The sequence below is a fragment of the Pinus tabuliformis genome, chromosome 2_2 (genome assembly GCF_031772625.1).
Source record: "Pinus tabuliformis cultivar Carrire ecotype Pingquan chromosome 2_2, CPIR1, whole genome shotgun sequence".
NCBI classification, from domain to species: domain Eukaryota; kingdom Viridiplantae; phylum Streptophyta; class Pinopsida; order Pinales; family Pinaceae; genus Pinus; species Pinus tabuliformis.
Genome location: NC_142300.1, coordinates 1,208,699,803 through 1,208,707,881, shown reverse-complemented (window position 1 = coordinate 1,208,707,881; position 8,079 = coordinate 1,208,699,803).

The following is an 8,079-nucleotide window of genomic DNA, read 5'->3' as shown; positions in this document are numbered from 1 at the left end:
GAAAAGACAAGTGCTCAAAAATATTTTCATGTTTTGGGAGTCTGAAAAGAGATAAAAGAGGACTCCAAGGGATTCCTTTTTCGTAGGTTTAAAGAGCCCTAAAAAGAGATAAAAGTGTACTCTTCGGTCAAAATAACCTGTTTAAAGCACAACAAAATCGGTTAACAACTATCGACCTGCTGAGAACAACACAAAAAGGATTCAACATACCTGTTTCATAGTAAAAATGAATCACGACTAGGTCAAAACAAAAACATGAATAAAATAATGAAAAATATGACCATATATACTAAAAAATGACTACTCATCTTTACCATTTCACATTTACCTTCAACAATGATATTTTTGAGTACTTTTTCCCTCAATCTTCTATAGGTGATTACGGCCAATATGGTGGACGATTTCGACTACGTCGCTTCCAGGTAGGAGCCAAAACCTTTCTCTTTCTTTCTATGGTTCCATTTTATGCTTTCATGCAAAATTTATGAGTTTTTGAGGGCCTTGGGGTTGAAAAATTTCTTCCTAGGAACAAAGCAGGCCCAGATGGTCGGAAATTGCGTTGCACCTAAGTAACCATGCACTACAGACAGAGGTACAACACTCTAGTTTTCTCTTCTGGGGTGCGTTGGGCGCAAATCTAAAGTTTTTTCAGCCATTTTTCCTCAACATTTGTCAAGGTTTTTGCATGAAAAGGATCCTAATGAATGCTTATTGATGTTTTAGGGGTTCATCAGCATAAAATGACTTTCGTGTGGAGAGAAAGAGAACACGAGGAACATGATTTGAATGCAACAAATGATCCTGCTACCGTCCAAGGATTAAGGAACTGTGGGTTACTAAAATTCTTCTAGCTTCCTGGTATGAGGTAACAAATGGAGTTGTTGAAATACCTTGTTCGTTCATGGGATGTTCAGGCACAAGCGTTCAGATTTAGGGAACATATTCTCAAGATAAATGTAGAGGATATATACTTTCTGATAGGTTTGTGTATGAGAGGTGCCCCCATATCTCTCTTAGGTGGGAGAAGTGGTGGGGAGATAATGAAAGATTATATCCCCACCTATTGTCGACCTTGATCCCAACCAACAAAGGATGGAAAGATTAGTATAAAGTATGTGACCCAATTACCTTTGAGAACGATCCTATTCATTATCGCAAGATTGGCAGTTAGCTCACCATTACATGTAGTAAGTAGATCATACATGCAATATGGGTTAGAGTGTTTAGAGCCAACACTCTTCAACTAGAGCCAGGGAGTTCTAGTCAATATGAAAGAACGTCTGTCTAAAGAAAAAGAGGGAAAAATAAAGAACTTTGGATATGGTGCGATCTTAGTTTCCTTTGCACTAGAGTAGGTTCCATTACTTCAGCCTCAACATATTACACTTGAGCCTATTGATTCGAGGGTGCCACGAATGAGGAGGTGGATAGACCATATGTACCAACATGCAGGGATGTTAGCGATCAAATTTTCACCAGCCTTCTTCGGATGGTTGTGTATAAAGTTTATTATGATCAATGAATATCCTTATGCAGACATGGATTTCTCTGATGACCCAGAGCTCGTACTTCTTGAGGGTGGGGAATGGGGTGCTTTAGGTAAGAAATTTTGACCTTTTAAGTTTTGAAAGTTTTACAATTTTTTGTGTCTTTTTTTTTTTAATGTTTCTGAGACTAAAATATTGATGTTTCATGTAGATGTAGGACCAGTTAGACCTATTGGTGCTTAATATCTCCTTCGTGCATGGGAGCTACAACAGGATGAGGTAGTAGAAATAGCATGGGTCACTGCAGTAAGACGTTATATGCTACGAGATCCTGATGTAGCAGAGGTCCTATGAGAGGTAGAGCACCACATGGAAGGGTTGACACGCGAGATTGATGAAACTACAGCCGACTAGATTCCGCTACGACTACAATGATACACTATAGGAGTTCTTGTTTTTATTGGTTGACTACTACGCAAGATGGCTCATGCAGTGTCATTCTATCATGAACACCTTTGATTTTTCTACTTAGATCCTTGCATGTAGGTTTTTATATGGGTGATGTATGCCATATGTGTCTTGGGCACAAGTTTTTGTAAAACCAAACTTAATATATGTATATATTCAGTGTTTTTGGTTTCTATTGTATTTTCAATATGATGTGATGTGAGTTGAAAATTAATTACATTCGTTGCAAATGTTTACCTAAAACATGATTAGCTAGGGCATCTACCATTATGTTTAGATATCTAGAAATGTGCTCATATTGTATGAAATCAAAATGTCTTTCTAGAAGGTGAACTCTTAAAACCATGCGTAAGATGGTGGAAATTCTAAATGAATAGACACTAGAAAGTTGTAGTACTATGAGTTGTGAGTTAAGTCTGACAACTAAATGGTGGATACCATGTGCAATAGCATCAAACAATAGCTTGACCACTGCACTATACTCAATGATGTTTTTGGTGGAGAGACCAATGAAAATCCCTTGCAGACTCATTAACTTGCCATTTGAAGAAAAGATATCCCATGATAGAAAAGATAAATTCCAAGTACTATGATTGGCACCATCAACATACATGATAAAAGTTTCAAGAGATACCAACATCTGCAAACCAAACGTAAAAAATGGAATCAATAGAAAATGTGTGAAACTATGAAAAGACACACTCAACACACATATAGACAATATGTACACAGTGAAACTACACTTGAGATCAAGAATAGTATTTTTTGAGGTACATCCCATTTCTAGGTTGCACCAGGGGAATTCCATCAAAATACTAACTCACAGGCCCCTTTTGCAAGGAATCACTTGACAATGTATAGACCTAACCACATGGGTTGAAACTTTCCTAAACATAACTTATTAGACACCTGGTCATATAAAAGAACAAGGTCTCCTTCCGAGAAGACATGAGGCATGACACTTTTGTCATAATGTGCCTAGATTCGTCTTTTATGAGATTCATTAGCTATAGTAACATCGCGACATGTTTCATCCAAATGAGTCAAATGTAAAAGACACTCCTCCTCTATGGAAGTGGCAGGAAGAAGTTTGATAACTAGTTTCAATGATGGAATTTCACATTCAATTGGGAGGATAACTTCCAGACCATATACCAATTGAAAGGGTGTAAATCTGGTAGCAATCCTGATTGAGGTTCAGTATGCCCACAAAGCAGTGTAAAGAAGAAAATTCTAGTCCTATTTGTGGACCCCTATCATACGTTGAAGCATCGTCTTAAGAAATTTGTTGATGGCCTCAACCTTTCCATTGGCATGAGGATAGTAGGGAGTGGAAATTTCATGGGAAAGTCCCAACTTAGCAGTTAGTTTTGTCATCATATGATTCCGAAAATTCTTTCCATGATCCGTAAATATTTCTTGTGGGACACCAAACTGTGTGATGATGTGGTTGAAAAAGAAGTATGCAACCATTTCACCAGTGTTGTTAAATGTAGGCATTGCCTCGACCCATTTAGTAAAGTAATCCACTACGATAATAATATAACCACACCCCCCGACCGAGTGAGTGTTACATGTCATAAAGTCGATACCCCATTTCACAAAAGGGCCAACAATGATAACGAGATTCAAACAAGGCTCGACAAAATTAGGTAAGTATACACCATTGAGATTATCCTCAATGGAATCAGGTAAGGAGGAATGATGGTGATGTTTATCCCATGATGTATCGTCCGGCATGATGCCTTCATCGGTATGGAATACCATGAGAAAATATCGAAAGACAAACCATAATCCAGTGATATATCTACCCAATTAAGCGAATTAAAGAAGAAATGGCTTCGTAATCTAGCTCAATGGGGCTTACCGACATTCAGTCGCCAAAAATACGCATGTCAGTTTCATCTGGTATAATCCATGGATTGTACAGGATAGTATAAGGTGATATCATGTTGATATAGGCTACTGAAGATGAGTTTTTGGAAAGGAGAGGAGGAGGAGGGAGTGGAAAGGTTCCCATAGCTAAAGAATCCTTCAACAATCCAACTTTGACATGCTGATATGACTGTAGAGTTTCCCCTACAAGTGGGACACTTCCAGTAACATGTGAATCAAAGGCCAAAAAGGTGAGTTGGTCTATGGCTACAATCCCACCTTTATAAGGAAAGATGATCATACGAAAGTAATTCGAAATGACAGTAGCCATGGCATAAACCCACATATGTCTCAATAGAAGATTGTAATCTAGAGCTTAGTCAATAACTTTGACTTTTATGGTCACATTTTTCCCCCCTAATTCAACTTGTAGGGAGTTAAAATTCCCACAAGGTTTGTATGTTCTCTCGTCAAAGCTTTCAATATGGTAGGATACTGACTTAGTTGTGGAGAACCAATCACCTTCCAGCAAGACATGAACATAATGCAAGTTGAGGCTCCCTTATCCATGATAGAACAATGAATATTATTACCATAGATGATGACTTGGATTATAAAAGCTAATTGAGATGGAAGCCGAGGGGTATAGTTTTCATGAGAGAAAACAACAAGATTGGAATCTGATGGATCCACACATCCAATAGCTGAAAGTAAAGCCTTCTTTTGGGTGGGGAAATTTTGCAACACCTCAAGAGTCAACATAGCCGGTGGAGAATGAACCAAGCCTTCAACTATGTTATAATTCTGAGCAGCTCTTGCATGAGGGCTAAAGGATTACTTATGAATAATTCCCTTTGGAGGTTTAATAGTCAATTCGGTAGGAATCAACGTTGGAGTGGGATGTAGAATTTCCCACTGTAGATCAACAGATTATGCAATATACTAAAGCAAAATACTAGATCTACTTCTACAACAAACTTGCGGAAGCTTAATTGATTATGAGCAAGATCAAATAGAACACATAAAACTGAGAATGAGAAAGCAATCACACTGAACACAGAAGAATACTATGGGGAAAGCCTTAGCTAAAAACCCCGATCTTTGTAATATCATACAAGTTGAAATAAGTCCGGATTACACAAAGCTTTAGCTCATAAGCTATCTAGCTCTCAGTACAATCCCTCAATGTTGCTCATAGACTGAATAGACACAACATATGCCTTCCCTCAGCCCTCCAAGCCTCCTATTTCCTTGCGCAGTTTCTCTTGGGGTCCAATGCTACCACCTATGTGAATTGGCCTCATCACACACTCATCAAACTCAAAAGTAACTGCGTAATCCTCAAGGAATGAATTTCTTCTGCATGCAAGAGATATCCTCAACAAAATATTCCTGCAACTGATAGTACATTGTCCCATCACCTGATCTCAACTGGGTCTTTGACTGAAGTGACATGCATGAGTTATTTATGAGAGAATATTCAGTTATCTAAAGTGCAATAGTTACATGCATGCATGCATTAACTAACTGAACTCACAATTAGTTCCACAAACTGTTGGAACTAATCTAACTGGACTTAACTCAGATAATTGAGCTAACTAATTACATCTCAAAGTACAACTCATCCTGATCTCCTTAATCAAGGGACAACTTCCTCAATCAATGGAGAAACTGTTGCATGTCTTCACATAGACTTCATGTTTGATTTCCTACAACTAATTAACTCATGATGAATTAATTAATTATTTTACAAACAGCTGCTAAGATCAAATTCAAATTTTAATTCTCAATTTTAGTTCAGGGACTAACTAAAATTGGAATGTATCCCGAAATGCTATTTATAGCAGTGCTATTTTTAGCATTTCTTGTTGCTATTTTCAACACTCCCTCTCAACAAGAAAGGGATTATCAGTCACCCCAATCCTGTCTCTGTGGAACTCAAACTTGCATTTTGACAATTCCTTAGTCAAAATATCTGCATCCTGTTCCTCGGTCGAAACATACAGCAACAACATGATCCTCTTCACCACACAGTCTCAAAGATGATGATACCGGATATCAATGTGCTTGGACCTGTCATGAAAAACTAGATTCTCAGAGAGTTTGATACAACTCTAATTATCGCAGTAGATCACGGTTGGATCCATCCTATGACCAAAAAATCCCACTAGAATCTTCCGCATCCAAATGGCCTCGCATGCTTCCTGACTGGCAGCCATGTATTCAGCCTCTGCTGAGCTAAGGGCAACTGACCTCTGTTTCCTATTGTACCAAGAAACTACAACTGAACCAAGGTTGAAGACTCCTCCAGAAGTGCCCTTCTGGTCTTATGGACTCCCTGCCTAATCTGCATCTGTGAAGCCCTGAAGCTTCACTCCCTTTGCCTGTCTATACCAAAATCCATACTGAGATGTGCCTCTAAAGTATCTCAACACATGCTTCGTTGCCTTCCAAAATAGTGTTGGAAATAATACTGAGAGGGGGGGGGGGGGGGTGAATCAGTATTATCATATCAGTAAAACCTTTCCAATTTCATACTCAGAAACATATACGCTACTTAAGTTAAGTGAACCCGCGTGTACACGCTACTGTGTCTAAAGAAACTAGCGTATATCCAGAGATCTTATGATTTAGTTAGCTTATCTTCAGTAAATGCATCAGAACATTATTAACCATATTAACAGTAAACAGGTGCAGTATAACAAAACAGATCATCACACAAAAGCCACACACATGAACACCATGATATAAGGTGGAAACCCAATGTGGGTGAAAACCACCTGCTGCAATTCGTCTCTTTCTTCTTTAATAAGAAACTTCTTTTACAATGTACTGGTGCAGTCATTTACCAGCACGCAGGCTACAACCTGCAGAGGGCTACAACCCTCATAGCTCTTGTACTAGCCGATCCATTTACTAGTACGTAGGTGCCAACCCTACAGAAGGCTACAACCTTCACTCGTTTTCCAGCTGCTCCTGGAAGGGAGCTACAACCCCTGGCTCTTGTACTGGCTGATATGTTTACCAGTACGTAGGTGCCGGCCTACGATCTTCCCGGGACCACGTTTCATACATTTTCATACTGGATCCATAAGTCAATCACCATTGTAGTACAACCTGCATCATCAATCACTGAAATACCCAATTCTGAATCACTGTAACCCTGTCAACAACAACCAGACAACATAACAACAACCAGATCCAACTCCATCTTCAAATATCATACTTCACATTGTATACGCTACTTGGATGAACCCAACCTGCGTGTATACGCTCTTTTACCAAAACCAATCCGCGTACAGATATGAAAATTCTAACTTATAACTCCGCAGCTATATCAGACATCAAAACATACCCAGATCATAACAATAAACATGCGTCAATAGATCTGATCTATCCACAGTCATACCATATGAAGATAATCATTCCAAGCCTTGAGATCTCGTTCCATCATTCGTCATCCTCCACATGAGTGAAACCTTGGTTCAGATCACCAACCCATAACCAACACTTGGATCTTACACTTCCTCAGATCTTCATCACTCACAGACTCTTGCACCTTGCTTGCTTTTATTTGCCTAATGATCTTCTCCTTATATAGCCTTAGGCCCTTTACAATACCACGGTCCAAAACCATAGTAACACAATACCATCAACTTCAAAACTAGGGATCAACACGTCCGTCGAGATACCATGGTCCAAAACCATAGGCACAACTTCCAAGGACTAACCGCCACGGACCAAAGGTACGTTTTCACATGTACGCGCTTTTCCTGAAGCCAACCTGCGTGTACACGCTGATTTTCCTTACTGAACCTGCGTATATCGCTTTCTTGTCCTGCTGTACTGAGATCTGTCCTCTGATCAAGTTGCCATCACTTGTACCTGTCTCTGAGTGAGTTGCCATCAAGGACAACACTTGTATCATAATGCCAACAAATAGCTTGGTAGGCTGAACCATAGCTTGACTCACTGGGTCACCGCAAAGCATAAGTCTGGTCATGTGTTCACTAGATACATTAGTGAACCCACAAGCTGCCTGTTATCACAAAATCACTACTGAGGGCTGCAACCAAGTAAGATTTCATGTAACTATTTCAACCTATCTTTAGACCAAAGATTAGCCTCTTTGACCAGAGAGGGCTCTCTCACAACTCTTGATAAAATCCTTCAAACACTAGATGGCTAACTCTTTATTCACTTATAAAAGCATAACTGGTTGGAAACACATCAAACTGGCTCTCATTGG